Genomic DNA, 16,239 nt, shown 5'->3' with positions numbered 1-16,239 from the left:
GTTACTTATAAGAAAATACCTGAAACTGGGTGATTTATAAAGAAAAATGAAATTTATTGCTTACAGTTTCTGAGGCTGGGAAATCCAAAGTCCATCTGGTGGTGGTGACAGTGACCCAGGGGTCTCACATTGCAAAATGGTGGAAGCAGGGAGAGCAGAGAGAGAGCAGAGATAGCCAGAGAGACTCTCTCCTCTCTCTTCTTTTAAAGCCCTCATAACCACACCCCTGACCACCATTTTTAATCTATTCACTATGGCATGGTCCTATAATCTAATCACCTCTTCAAGGCTCCACCTTTCAATTTTCATAACAGGATTTCCCACCTTTTTAACAGTCACAGTGGGGCCAAGCATCTAATACATAAAACTTGGGGGACACAATTTAAGCTTCCGTGAGTTTTGGGGGGACATAAGTCAATCCACTATGGTAATATAGCAGATTCCATTTGCCATCACATTCCCAGACTTTGTGACTTTGACAGAGCCCTCAATTACTACAATGCTCAGTGACCCCACTGGGAAAAATCTTTTTCAAATTTAAAGGAATGGACCAGAAGATCAGATTGGTTTGACCCAAATGTTATGCCAGAAGAAATGTCAAGAGCAGGTTTTCAAGGCAAAGACAGCTAGAGAATTTCTTGGACAAGACAGAGACGTAGCTTGGCTTCCACCACTATCCTTTCAAAAATCTAGACTATCTCAGACCCTTGTGTCTTCTCTGACCACTTAATCCACACTGAAAATAGGGAACGGAATTCCATCAAGAGGACTTGGGAACAACATAAAACTAAGCTTAAAAAGATATAGATGAAGTAAGAATCAGTGTCAAGAGGAGAGAAGGTATTTGGAAAAAGTAGAGATTTAAGTCTTTCTTTAAAAAACAGGCTTTAAATATATGGGGGAAAAAAACAAAAATACCCCACTTTTAGCAAAGTACCCACCAATCACCTAAGTGCCATTTTCTATAGAAAGGTAAAAACTATTTAGCTAATATCACATGCTGCCACATTCTCTAATTACTTTAGAACTGACAACTATATGAGATGGGAAAAAGCAATAGTAATTAGAGTGTAGTTGAGAGATTAACAGCTTCTCTATTACAGTCATATATTTTGCAGCCATAAAAAAAGAATAATTATGTGTACTGATATAGAATTATTTCTAATATATTTGTTAAATTACAAAAATGCATGTGTATTTGGTGATGGGGAGCATTAATCAGCTACAATGTATATCGACAAAATAAAATTTAAAAAAAAAAAAAAAAAAAAAATGCATGTGTAAACATTGCATGTAGTATGTAAATATTCATGTAAAAAGAGGATATCTATAAATGGATATACATGTACTTGCTCATATAGGAAAGAATATCTCTAGAATTATAGACAAGTAACAGGTAACAATAGTTGCCTCTACAGAAGGGAAATGGATGTCAGGGGTAGGAGGTAGACTAACTCGTCACCATACATTCTTCTATGCTTGAGTTCACTATATGAACATGTGCATGTGTGTGGGAATGTGTTTGTATATTTATGTTAAAGTATGAGAAAGAGAAGTCAGTCTAATACCTACTGAGAATGGACTTTCAAATCAAGGACTAAGATGCAGTGAAAGCAGACGGACTTGGTAGTTATCATTTGAAATTAAGGGGGAAAAAACAAATATTATGAGACCTATCCTTTATTTTTTCTAACTTAATGCTCCTCAGTCTGGTTCTGGCTCAACACATGGAGGGATCTGATCTACCTTATTGATGAACAGCTACTCCTTCTGAGGGTGGTTCTCAGTTTGGGGCCACATGTCTTGTAGAAGCAGGACAAGCAGCCTTGAACTTGTTCAAGGGGCCATTGGCAGAGAGCGATGGGAGGAGCAAAACATTTTCAGAAATGTAGCCATGGAATGGTTTGCTTGATGAAACACACCCTTATAAAACTATTAAATATACTTTTGCAACCATGGTTGGCTTGTATTCCCCTGTTGTGGCCAGGATAGATTATTTTTAAAAATATATATCTCTACATGTTCTGCATAGGGACATCTTGCTGACTAACACATTTTGCATTAAAATGTTTCTGATCACCTTCACCTAAACCCAATATAGAGCTCTGTTTCTTTGCCATCCTAATTCCTAACCTGAAGAGTAGTATATAAAAACCTTGGGGGAGGAGAGTGGTTATACTATCCTTTGATGATTCTGGTACCAAGCCCAACTTAACACCCACACTCACTCACTCTCTCAACAATCCTTGGTAAATAGTTAATGTAAATTTTTTCTTCACGTCAGATGGGTAATGTACCAATGTTGTAACAAGATTTAGAGGGAGGCACATCTCACACATAGTATGAAACCCAAATCATTCATGCTTAAGAACCACAAAAGTATTTTGGTGAATAAGTAGTTGTGCTTATTCAAACAAACAAACATCAAACTGGTAGCCATTGGGCCATTATAACTTTCCACTCAAGAAGAAAATTACACCAAATCCAAGGAACGTTTCACCAGATTCTTCTTAATGTGCTAAAAGGAAGAAAAACTTCATAACAATTCTAATAGTTTGTGATCCTAGTATAAAACAACTGTGATACACATGGGACAAAAGTGGACACTTTATGGAGTGACATGTTACGAAGATTCCTGAGAGTTTTGACCTATATTTGTTTTTTTTTTCCTACAAATTCACTCATCAATCTTATCAAAAGGAAATCTGTGACATAGCTTAATGCAAAGGGACCAGGGAACAAAGTAAGTGCTGGAAATAGTGGCCTGGTTTTACTAGAATTGCAGGAAAGTACTGCTTTATAGGTCATTGTTTTGGGTACCAGAAGTGTCTAACTAAATTAGGTTACAGCCTGCAGGTCCTTCACCTGTCTCTGACATGAATAAAATTTCCCAAGAGTGCCCTCTCAGCCGTACTCATTGAATGACTGGCATGAAGACATTTCAGACCAAATAAGTAACCTTTTTTCTGGTTTCAGGAGAAACTTGGTTCCCTCAAATGTGTGTGATATGAAAATTTGCTCAAAGCCAAAGATGAGTGATAAAATAAAATGGGCTCCAAAAGGATATTTCTATGTCTAAAATTCTAGAATTCTGTGATTGTAGGATATGGTGTAGAAATTAATGAGATCTGTTTCATGTAAATGAGCAGATCTAGGATTAGAAGTATGTCATAACTTGAAGATAACTAAAAATTTACTTTTAGCTTACATGAATCACTCAGAGTTCTTGATTTCAGACAACAGAACCCACTCAAGCTAGTTTAAGCAGAAAGGGGATTTTATTAAAGGTTTTAAGTAGTTCTCAGAATTTTCAAGAGGCCAGAGAATCAACTGTGGATGCTCTGAGACCAGGAGCCACATGCAAGTTACTCAGCACGATGGCTCCATGGGACACCCCATTACTGCTGTCCCTGGGCACAGACAGCCCAGCTTTTGCCCCCAGTGGTAAATACTAAATGCTACTGCTGAAACCTCTGGCAATGGTCTCTGGAAGGTGATGCCGCTCCCTCCACCTGCCATGATGGATTCTGTGAGGTGCCTCACTCCCCTCCCTGTGCAGGTCTCAATCAGGTGGGTCTAAATGGTAAAACATGGACCCTAGAGCCTCAAATCTAAGATGTCAAGAGGGCTTCTTACTTCTTTGGAGAGCAACCTCTTGAAAATTAGGACAATCTCCACATATAAAATGAGCTCAAAGATAATAATAGCCAAAAAACATGACAAAGCCCATGTCACTGAAATAGTATGACCTCAGCTTCCCCTACATGCCAGAAGAGGCTGGGCCACACATTTCTTGGTGAGTTAAAGCCCCACGGGAAGACCTTTGATCAATGGGATATGGGCAATGAGAGGGAGCTGACAGATAAATTGTTTTCCCTTCCACTCTCCTGATGGGCTGCCTTGAGATGCAGTAGTTCATTTGGTCTTACTGAACACATCCCATGAAATGGAGCATTAGCTGTACTTGCTACCAACAAGAAGCTGACTCGAGCCTCCCTAATGGTTGACCATGCCTCACTTCCCTTTTCTTTCACTCTTGCTTCCCTGGGATTGCACTTCCAAAAAGAGCGGCAGTACATGAGACTTTTCCTTAGCTCTGGTGTTTAAGAGAACCCAGGCTACAAGAGCATTGTATTCTCAGTAGAGTCTTTGCCTGGTCTCTACGACCAGCTTGAATTATTTTCCCTAGAACACTAGTAACAGAAGCTCATGCTGGTCCGTAAGCCTGCATTTGCCATAACTTCACTCATACAGAAATCTTCTTTTCTACTATTTCTAATTTATTTTTTGCCTTATGTGCAAAAAAAGAATTATTCATTGGAGGATTGGGTTGTGAGAGTAGGGGTGGATGAATTAATTTGCTGACTCTCTCAGATTCACTGAGAGCCTCCTAGCTTTTACATCAAATGGCTTCATGCTCTGTTAACAGCCAGGATGAATTTCTTCTTGTTCCCTAAACAAACAATTGCCTCTTTTTTCTCTGTGCTCTCCCTCATGTTATTTTATCTTCTAAGAAGCTGTTTTCTCTTCCCTTATTACTACAATTAACTACTTCTGTCCTTGAAAACTAAGCTTATGTGTCACCTCTTTAAGGAAGCCCTCCTGAGGACCCGCTACCACAACTCTAATTTATGTCAATCTGTATATTCTTATAATACCTTGTGCATCATTATTTGTGTGGGCCACACTGGACTTTAGCTATTGGTGTCTTGGCCTTTCTTCCCTAACAAGATAGAAACTTCTTGAGGGCAAGGACCATGTCCCATTTGGTTTTGTAGCCCTAGCTTCAAGCATTGTAACTGGCACATAACGATCATTCAATAAAAAGCTGCTGAATGAATGAATGAAGAATGAAGAATGAATGATGTTTGTACAATAATGACTAAATTATTCCATTCAGGGTCCCTGTGCCATGGTGTGGCAGTACCTGGAAAAATCCCCTATCCAAACCCTTCCCTGGGTGGCAGAGCTGCTCCATCCTTCCACCTACCTATGAGATACAGTCCATGTCTATGCTGCACCATCCCAGTTGAAAAATCCCAATAACTTCCTAGGAAAGAAGAACACCCTATGAAAAGCTTGATGTCATGTTTTTAGTTGGTTCCTGAGTGAGTGAATGAGGATGATAATAAACTAAATTGCTACTAAAAAATAAATAAAGTAAAATATAATTTCACCTAGGACTTGCCTCATAGGTGACCAGTGTTTTGGTCATCCCCTTCCTATTTTGCCAATGGACAAAAATAGCTGTTAAGAAAAGGTATTTAACCGCTCCCATTTTTGGCAATAGTCTATCCCATGTGTCTAAAGTTGGTCCTCATTTCAAATACTAACCAAATATACCCTAATTTTTGGTTTAGAAAATATATACTCATTCATATTCATGGATCCATCTAACAAATATTTATTGGTGCTTATGATGGGCCTGTTTCAGGCATGCAACAGTTAAAGGAACAAAGATAATCCCTTGTGAAGCTTGCATTCTAACAGGGGGAGGAGTATAAACATTATTCTCTGTATTCACTAATTCTTTCATTCGACATTAATTAAGCACTGCTATGGATTCAGTGCTGGATAGCAGAGATACAGGGTTTTCCATGGAGGTTGCTCTCTAGAGGGGAAAGGACATTAATCAAATCATCACACAAATAGATAACAAATGGTGAAAACTGTTATGAAGGAAAAAAGCAGATCAGAGGGGATTCAAATCTAGATGGGTATGAAGGTGACCAAAGAAGGCTGGGAACTGACATTCAAATTGTGTCCGGAAGGATCATGACTGTTAAGATAAAGGGAGAGTTAGAGGCTCACTCCACACAGAGCCACTAACATATACAAAGGGATGCTGGTACATTTGGGAGCGGAGAGAAGTCCACAGTAGCTGGAGAACCAGGAGAAAAGGAGATGGAAACAGCAAAGGTGGTCAGGGACCAGATCACAAAGGGTTTTATAGGTCATTAAGGAGTTTATTCAAACATGGCAGAGAATAATTGATTACAGAAGATTGAATGAGGCTGTTGGTAAAAATTGGTTTCTGAACTTCAAAATTGCTAGTCTATTCTTTTGGTTTATATTCTGGTATAAGTAATGGAGATTTTATTTTTTAATTGTTTGTATCTTACAGAAATAGTTGGTATTAAAAACCATTCTAACAATTTTCACTAAAAAGAATTCTTAGTTTAGTATAAACTAAACTAAGTATATAAAAATTAGTATAAACTTAGTATATAAAATTTTGGAAACAATCTGTTTGAGAGACTAAATGTAAGTTAAGACATTTGAGAGTCTGAATATAAGAGTAACTGTTTTTATTTATCTGCCAGGTTTTTAAGTGGTACGCTCCTTCGTACGTCTATAACTGATATATTATAAAAGGAACATTCTAGCTTTCATGAATAGAAATGAACTTTTTTTTTTTTTTGGAAAGCAATGTGTGTGTATATATATGTATTTACTGTTTCTTAGGTGACATCTGCTGGATAAAAACTGAAATGCAGTTTTAGATAGCTTAAGAAAGGTGAGGTTCTCAAGCTCCCTTGGTAGCAAATCATTAAAGAATTTGAGCTGAATTGATGGAAGATTAATTTTGCTTATATTTTCGACATTATATTATTCACAGTAAGTAGTCATTGCGGTATGAGATTTGATGGACAGAACTCTAGTGCTGTAGTAGATTTGACAGTTTTGAGTCCTGCTCAAACCTCTGGCATTAAGTAGCTAAATGTCTTGAGTTTGTTTTATTTTTTTAAAGAGCTTCCAAGGTGAAGAAACAAATTGCTACAAATGGACAAGAATCAGATTAATCTCATACTCCTCACTGGCAATACTAGATAGAAAAAACAAGAGAACAATATCTTCAGTGTTCTGAGGGGAATTTTCTATCTAGAGTTCTCTGCTAAGCCAAACTCTCCTTCAGGTGTGAGCAAAATAAAGTATGTTAAGACATACATGAGTATGAAAGTTAACCTTGCATGAATCCTCTCTGAAAGAGTTCCAAATTTAAAATGTTGCCTTTATCATGGCTAAAATGTCATATGTTTCTGTTCATGAAATGTATTTATTCCAATAAATATTTGGTTCAGCATGCCCCTCACTATTATTTTTTTTTTCCCTGAAAGCGTATGAATTTTTGTATTTATTTCTTTCTTATAAACTACAGACCAGCTCATCTATTTTAAATTTCTATTTATATTTTTGTTATATTCTTTCACATATTAAAAAAGAAAATGTGAGAAGGCAGACAAAGTCCTTTCTAGAATGGAGCCTATATTTCAGTTTATTTTTAGGTATTTTCTTTTTTGTTATATCAGATTGGTTCTTTATTTCCATTACGTTTTCCAACCAGCTGTTGTTTGTCTTGGGGACCAAAATTAAGGCTGTCATGGCAGAAATAATTTTATAAAAGTTTATTGAGAGCCAAGCTTGAGGATCAACCTGGGAAACACAAGCCAACAGAGTTGGAAGATGCTCCAAAGTCTGCTACAAATAGAGGCATTTTGTAAGAGAGTTTCCCAAGGGTGGGGGGAAACTCTAAATACAGTTGTTCTATCTCACGGAACACCAAAAATCATAATTATTGGTTACTGATTACATCATGGGAGCCAAAAGAGTCTATTTGCAACCTGAAGGAGAAAGCTCAGGCTTCAGCTGTTTAAATGCTTAAATGACTTGTTCAGAGCAAGCAGGTTAATACATTAATTAGTAGATCTTCTGTTCTAACCACAAACATTGTTTATCTTAAGAACAAGATATCAACACGGAGTTCATAAAGCTTATCCCAAGGAAGCGAGTTTTGGAAAACCTGCTCCATTTTGATTATTTCCTTCATTAGTGTAGATGAAGGCAATTTATTTTTGTACACTAATTTTTTTACCCATCCATCCCACAAGTTTTCATTTTGTTTGAATATGTTTATAATTGAGTTTTTTGGGTTTTCCAAGTATACAATTATCTGTAAATAGTGATCATTGTACCTCTCTTCCAATGTTTATATCTCTTTTGTTTTTCTCATGTCTAATTGCATTGCAATGCTAGATAATATTAAACTATAATAATATAGAACTATGCTAAATAGTAGTAATGATTGTAGACATAATCATCTGGCTGTTATCTTAATGGAAATACTTTTAGTGTTTCCTCCTTAAGCAAATTGCTGGCTTTGGGGAAATATTCATTTTTCCCATTTTATTAACAATTTTAAAAAATCAAGTATGGATGTTGAAATTTATTGAATGCCTTTTCAGCATATTTGGAGAAAATTACAATCATTTTTTTCTTCTTAGTCAATTGTATCAGGCAGAATTCAATTGCAGAAAACAGAAAGGGATTTAATACAGTGAATCAACTGCTTATAAATCAATAGAAAGCTGTAGGAGCAGGTTGTCTAGTAGTTACTCCCAGAACCACACTGCAGAACTGGCCCACCAAGGGAACTGCTTCCTCTGCCACAGTCAGGAAGTCATGTTCTCATCTGATAATTCCTGAGCACACCATCCTAATATAATCTGGGAATGAGAACCTGCCACCACAGTTCTTAGTTACAGGAACACAACTTCTCATCTGACACCTCTGTGTCACTGATGCAAGAACTATCAGAACCAGAGTCTCACCATATCTGCTACAAGCTACCCCAGCAAAAGAGATGCCTCAGGTGCTAACTCTTGCCCTATTTAATTGAGTTCTGAAGTCAAGTTTCATACAAGTGCATCTATTTGATTGGCAAACATAGTTCACCTTGAGGACCCTAGCTGCAAGGGAGCCTGTCAAACAAAGATCATGAACTTTAAAAGAGATTGGAATAGATACTGAATGAGCCAGCCAACTGTACCCAACCACCTATTAACATAGTGAGTAATATTTAATCATTCTTGAGATCCTAGGGAATGAAATTATTTTTCTCTTAATTCTTTAAAGGTGCCATTGGATTAGGTTTGCTAAAACTTTGGTAAACATTTTTTGCATCAGTATTCATTAGTGATTTTTGTCAGTACTCTTTAGGTGCTATTGCTATCAGTTTTGGGTAACAAATGAATGCTACTTTTATTATTGGAAAAGGAAAAAGCTTTCCTTTTTTGCCTGTGTTCAGGAACAATTTGAAAAGCTTTAGAGCCTATTTATTCCACAAAGATGCAATGAGATTAGTCTGTGAAACCCTCAGCTGATGCTCTTTGGGAGACTACCTCTTTGACAACTTTTTCCATTTCCTTTTCTTGGGTTTTAAATATTTAATACTTAAATTTTTAATTTACCAATTTTAGTAAATTGTATTTTCTTAGAAAATTATTCATTTCACCTGATGTTCAAATTTATTTGCAGATGGTTGAGCAAAATAGTCCCCTGTGATTCTTTTATTTTCCTTTGTATTTTTATTATGTTTACTTGTGCTTTCTTAGTTTAAATTCTTGCTCAGGTTAGGTAGTAGTTTATCTACCTTAATTTGTTAAATTTATTCATTGGAATCATCTTTTTTCTGGTTTTGATTTTATTATTTTATTTAATATTTAATTCATTTTTCCTTCTCTCCTTTTTGGTTATTGATTTTTTCCCCCTATGTTTCTGAGCTGAGTGGTTAATTCACATTTTCTATGGTATTTATTAACATAATTATTGAAAACTGCCAGATTTCTTTAAGGACTGTTTTAGCTCTGTTCTGTGGATGGTAGCATGTAGTTTTATCAGTTTTCTAATTAAACTGCAATTTTAGTTTTGATATCCTCTTGGATGCTAGAGTTTTAAGAGAGTTTTAAAATTTCAGGTATTAGGATCTTTTTGTCTTCTCAGTTGATTTGCCTTATTATCAGAGAACTACATCTGCATTATTCTGCTTTATGGTGTTTATTGAGGTTTTTATGACCTAAATATATGGCCAATTTTTGTGAATGTTTCATGAGTGTTAAAAAAAGTTATAGTCCAGTTTTCAGTGCATACAGTCAATATATGCCAATTAGATTTACCTTATAAAATATAACATTTAGTCTACTCTATATTGAAAACCCCTCTCTTTATACACTTCTTTGGATAGTCTCCTCACTGCTCGGCAGCCTTAAAGAAGAACAGCAATTTTGCTATAGGTGTCTGATAACTACACTTCCAGGCTCTGCCAAGGGAGTAAACACCCCTACCTCTCATATAAAAAATGAATCCTTGCAGAAATATTGATAGGGAGAGGAAACAAACCAACAAGAACAAGTCATTGTTTCTCATTCATTTATACTGACCAGCAGTTGGGTCAAGCACACACTTAGATTTACATATTTACACAAAACTGAAACCTTACCCTTTTTTACCTTTCTCTTTTTTAAAATTATTTTTTATTTTTTTAAATTTTTATTGAATCAAAATTCATTATACATATTTCTGGGGTTCAACATTGAGTTATGTTGATCAAATCAATATTACTAGCATACATATTGTTATAAATGGTAATTATTCTTTATGCCCCTTGTCTAATCTCTCCTCATCTCCCTGACCCACCACTTTCCCCCTCTAATAACCCTAGATTTTTTTCCTTCTGAAAGAATGGTTACTCTGTTGATTTGTTGCCTAGATGATATGTCCAATGATGAGAGGTGTGATCAGGTCCCCCAATATTATCATAGAGGAGATGCTTCTTCTGTCATTCTGAAATGGGCTTTGTGGAGAGAGACATCCTCTTCTTTTCTTTATCTCTGCTGGTGACTCTCCTTGTGTAAATGTACCCCAATGGTTGGAAGACCATCTGCATGGAGGTTGTGGCAACTAGCTGCTTTCGTGGCAGCCATGGTTATTGTGGCATCTGTGGTGGGCCATGGAGGTGATGTTTTATCACATGGAGGTAATCTTTTGGGGATGCTCCTTGGTCCTGGCAGTGCGCCTAGTTGTGGGGAGTGTCTAGTCCGTGGTTCCATGCCTGGGTTCCCCAGGCAAGCCCTGAGGCACTGGCACACTGTGCCTGGTTGTGGAAGGGGGGTCCAGTCTCTGGCTCCAAGCCTCGGGTCCCCAGGTAGGCCCTGAGGTGCTGGCACATTGCCTGGTTGTGGGACGGGCATCTGGTCCCCAGCTCTAAGCCTTGGATCCCCGGGCAGGCCCCGAGGCACTGGTGCAGTGTGCCTGGTTGTGGGAGAGGTTTCTGGTCTCCTTCTCCATGCCTCGGGTCCCCGGGTGAGCCCTAGGGGGCTTGTACTGTGTGCCTGGTTGTGGGAGGGAGGTCCAATCCCCAGCTCCATGCCTAGGGCCAGGTCCTGAGGTGGGGCCCTGAGGCACTGATGGTGTGAGTAGTTGTGGGCAGGGGTCCATTCCCCGGCTCCATGCCTCATGTCTCCTGGTGGGCCCCATGGTGCTGATGGTGTGCCTAGGCCAGAACTAATTTTTTGTCCTTTGCTTACTTCTAAAATGGGGGTACTTCCTGTGGGAACCAGTACTTGAGCTCTATGGTTAAGCTAAATTGCTGCTTTGCTGCTGATTTCCCGGGGAAGGCTTTTTGTGCAGCTCAGGATTTAATGGTTGACCTTATAGGTACTTCTGGCTTTCCAGAGATCTGGTGCACCTTTCTTGTGTAGAAACTCTGATCTGAGCCTGAGTTTTTTCAGCAAACTGCACCCCATGCAATTCTGCATTCCTGACCAATCTCCTCTGAGTGTTCCTGTGTTGATTGAAGGGTGGATTGGCTGTCCTTGCTGTGTCCTAGTGTTCTCCTAGTGGGTCTGTCTCCCTCACTGCCTGTGTTCCAAACACTTCCCATGGGGTGGGTCCTGTGCCAGTACGTTGCGATGACTCACTGGCCTCGGAATGGCTCCCCTTTTTCAGCTGCTCTGGATCCTCACTCCTGCGTGGGTCCATGGGAACCCCATTAGTGGTCTTGCTGTCCTGGGGGCCACCAAGGCCCTCTTCTCCCCTGCCACCTCCAAGTAACTCTATCTGAAGGGCACAGCTGCGGCTTCTGCTGGCTCCTGCTTCATGTGCTCAGCAGCTCGAGCCTTAAAGCAGCCGCAGCCCAAAATGCCCAGAGCAGCTTTTTCTTTCTCTCTTCATAGTTTCTCCCACCTTCATGAACTCCGTAGGTCTCTCCTCTTCCCCTGAGCTCCAGCAGCCTCAGCTTGGCTGTTGTTACATTTTTATAGTTGTAAATTGGTTGATTTGTGGGAGAGAGTGACATTGGAGACCATCTATTCTGTCATCTTCACCAGAACTTTCCTTCTTCAAATTACATAAAGGTTTTCACCAGGTACTTCCCTCACACTGATCTATAACACTCCATGAGCAGTCTCTCTATACTGCCTACTTCCATGCCCAAATCAGGGTGCGACATCACTTCCTTATATTTCTCTGTCCTAGGCAACCCGGGTTGGTATCTGCAGTCTTAACTTGGTAACAACACTAATGCTTATTGATTCTCCTTCTAATGAGACCAAGCCATAAAATGTTTCTGTGTTCCAAATTATGCCCATCATTAGATTTTTATTTTTTGTTATGTTTTATAGGCATGAGTTAATGTTAAATTGACGGTATCAGTTAGGATTCTCTTAGTCAACAGATAACAAAAATCCAAAAGCAGTGGTTTCAAAAACAGGTGGTTGTTTTTTTCATATAAAAAGAAGCTCAAGGGTGGCCAGTACGGCTACTCATATTAATACATGAGGATTTCCTTATCCAATTATCCATCGATGGACATTTAGGTTGGTTCCATGTCTTGGCTATTCGTTGGGAAAATATAGGAAAATGGTCAGGGCCTCTCAATCTTGCCGAGCATTTGCTGTGAATACGTTGTGTGTGGGCAGAGTTAGTGTGCTTGTGGAGTGCCACCACCTTGGCTGGTGTTTTACTGCCTCAGGCAGCCGCCATGCATACAGCCATACTTTCCAACCTACAGCTTCCAAGGACCTGTTTGCTGGTTACCCAGCTCACAGACCTGTGTGTGAAGGGTCTAGTGACCCAGCCTGGCATGTGAACGGTTTGTGACCCAGTCTGTGAATGGGCTTGAGGGGTCTGTGAGCTTCAGACCCAGCCCTAGTGTGGCAATTGGCTCAGTCAGTGCAGGATTACTGGCAGGTAAAAGAGCCCGACAATGGGCATAGTTGTGTAGCTTTACAATTGGTGTCATGAAGAGGATTGAAAGAGCTTTACAATTGGCTATGTCAGCTGGATTCCAACAAGAGCCCTAGCTTTACAATTAGTGTAGTCTGCAACAGGATTCTGAGCAAGTACAGGAGCTGAAAGCTCTTGGAAGAAGGAGGAAATTTGGCTACTTGTGAATATGCTCTGCCCTACGGCCACCTTCCTGTTGACTGGGATCTGGTTGCTGCACACTATACTGCAAGAAAGCATAGGCCAGGCACTACAATGCAAACCCCTTGGGATGGGGATAAAATGTGGCTGTCCTTGAGCATGTGGTGCCTGGTGGCCACTTTTTTGCTGACCAGAGCCTGACTACTAATCACTATGCTGCAAACTGATTGAGATTTGTGGCAGAAAGCAGAGTTGTTGGAAGCACAGATAAATGTCCTGGAGGATGACATGCAGTGACTGGCCACTCCTGCTTCTCACACCAGAAAAGACAACAAACCCAGCGGTGAGTTGGGGAAAACAGTGCATCACTAGGCACAAACTGTTATGTACAAGAAATTGAGACATAAAGGAGCAGAACCAGGGAGAGCCCCTGGCTGCTTCAACTATGAGGTCTAGGGGTGGATGGTATAATGTGCTTTAGAGACTATGCAGTAAATGCATGTTGCATTTGTCTGAAGGCAAAAGGCTTGGAGGGTGCCACTTAAACCTGATGGCTTGCCAAGTAGCATATAAGCCCCAGAAAAGAGTGCCACATGCAGATGGTCAGATGACCCAAGGACAGGTGCCCCTACAGAATTTCAAGTACGTTTTTACTGGACGAAAAGGTGGAAAAGTTAGTCTCTCTTACTATGCACCTGTCTTGGTGGCAACAGTTACAAGAGAGCCACAGATATGCACAGGGGCAGGGCAGCCACTCCTTGATAGACTGGGAAAATGCAGCTGTTTGAACTGTGTGGGTGAATGCTGCAAAAACTGCCTGAGACTGAGTAGCCAGTGTGAAGTGAGCTGATTGAAGCAATTCAAAAGCCAGAATTTAAAAGGGAAGCAGAGCATAAAGATTTGGAAAATTTGCTGCCTGGCTATGCAGTAGAGAAGTGGAGAGCCAGAGAAAAATGCAAGGGTGAAGCAGATAAACTGTTTGCTAAAGACATTGTCTTGGTGGTGAGGCAGTCAGATGCTAAGAACCAGGACAATGGGGAAAATGCCCTAAAGGCATTTGAGAAGTCTGGAAGGGTGCCCCACCCATCACAGGCCCTGAGGGCGTTTGAGAAGTTTGGGAGAGTGCCCCTCCCATCCTAGGAGAACTGAGTTGTCTCAGAGGGCAGACCTGGGGTGTCATTGCCCTTGGCAAACTGTTCCCTGCATCCCAGCCTCTCTGGCTGGAGCAATCCTGCCTCAGCACCTCTGAAGAAAAAAAGCCAAAAACTTTGGTGGCGTTCATGTTGTGTTAAGTTTGAAGGCCAGCAGTACATGAGAGCAGTGGAGGTATGGCAGCCTCCACCTAGATTTTGGAAGATGTATGAATAAACTGGGGCACTCAGGCAGAGACCTGCTGCAGGGGTGGAGCCACTGCAGAGGTTGTCTACGGAGCAATGTGGAGCAGAAAAGTGGGGTAGGAGCCCCCACAGAGAACCCCCACTGAGGAAATGTCTAGTGGAGCCAGGATAGTGGGACTGCCACCAGGAGCCCAGAACTGTGGGGCTGCTGGCAGTACGCAGCGCCAGCTTGGAAAAGCTGCAGGCACCAGGGCAGCTCAATGGTCTGTACTTGGCAGAGCTGTAGGAGCAAGGTTGCCCAACACTTTAGGGCTCCAGGTGCCCCAGTGTGCTTAACATTTGTCCTGTTTGGGTTTTGGATTTGTTTGGGGCCTGTTTTTCCTTTCTGTTCCTTCTTTCTGGAATGGGAATGTGTACCCAATGTCTGTCCCACGGTATCTTGGAAATAGATAAACTTGTTTTTGACTCTTTACAGGTTCATGGCTGAAAGGACCTTTGCTTTTGGTCTCAGAGGAGACTTTGGACTTTGGATTTTTGAGTTGGTGCTGCAACAAGCTAAAGACTTTTGTACTGGGATGGAATGCGTAACGTGTGAATGTAAGGGTAATTTATCCTCGCTAAGGGAATGTCATGGAAGATTCTGAATGTGTAGATTGTACGGTGAGGGGCCCTGAAGGGATGGATTGTTGGGAAAATATAGGAAAATGTTCAGAATCTTGCCAAGCACTTGCTGTGAATAGGTTCTGTATGGGCGGAGTTAGTGCGCCTGCACGGGGCCGCCACCTTGGCTGGTGTTTTACTGCCATGGGTGGCTGCCATGCATGCGGCCATGCCTTCCAACCTACGGCTTCCAAGGACCTGTTTGCCAGTTACCTCGCTCATTGGACCTGCATGTGGGGGGGTCTGGTGACCCAGCCTGGCATGTGGAGGGTTTGTGACCCAGTTTGTGAACGGGCTTGAGGGGTCTGTGACCTCCAGACCCAGCCCTATCTCGGCAATTGGCCCAGTTGGTGCAGGATTACTGGCAGATAAAAGAACCTGACAACTGGCGTAGTCATGTAGCTTTACAATTGACATCACGAACAGGATTGAAAGAGCTTTACAATTGGCTATGTTGGCAGGATTCCACAAGAGCCCTAGCTTTACACTATTGTAAACAGAGCTGAGATGAACATGGGAGTGCATGTACTCCTTCGACATGATGATTTCCATCCCTCTGGGTATGTGCCCAAAAGTGGGATTGCTGGATTGTGTGGAAGATCTATCTGTAGTTGTTTGAGAAACCTCCATACTGTTTTCCATAGAGGCTGTACTAATTTACAGTCCTACCAACAGTGTAGGAGTGTTCCCTTCTCTCCACCCCCTCACCAGCATTTGTTATTCACTGTCTTTTTGATTATAACCTGGGGTGAGGTGGTATCTCAATGTAGTTTTAATTTGCATTTCCCTGATGACTAATGATGTTGAGCATTTTTTCATGTACCTGTTGGCCATTTGTATGTCTTCCTTTGAAAAATGTCTATTCAGCACCTTTGCACATTTTTAAATTGGAAACTGTGGTATATATACACCATGGAATACTAGTCTACCATAAAAAAGAATGAAATACTTCCATTTGCAATAACATGGATGAGCCTGGAGAAACATATGTTGAGTAAAATAAGCAAAGCCCAGAGGGATAAATACTGCATGTGCTCAC

At 40.6% G+C, this 16,239-nt stretch overlaps 1 non-coding gene and 1 pseudogene across 1 annotated transcript; both read right to left on the bottom strand.

Annotated features, from left to right (window-relative positions):
• LOC134370553 (GTP:AMP phosphotransferase AK3, mitochondrial-like) overlaps positions 1-16,239 on the bottom strand; it is an 84,451-nt pseudogene that overhangs the window by 60,360 nt on the left and 7,852 nt on the right.
• Positions 2,279-2,383, bottom strand: LOC134371415 (small nucleolar RNA U13). Its single transcript, XR_010022838.1, has one exon. It is a non-coding gene; the product is annotated as a small nucleolar RNA U13 (small nucleolar RNA).

Source organism: Cynocephalus volans, chromosome 2 (assembly GCF_027409185.1).
Source record: "Cynocephalus volans isolate mCynVol1 chromosome 2, mCynVol1.pri, whole genome shotgun sequence".
NCBI classification, from domain to species: Eukaryota; Metazoa; Chordata; class Mammalia; order Dermoptera; family Cynocephalidae; genus Cynocephalus; species Cynocephalus volans.
Note: the sequence above shows the minus strand (reverse complement) of the source record. Positions and strands in the feature narration are given on the sequence as shown.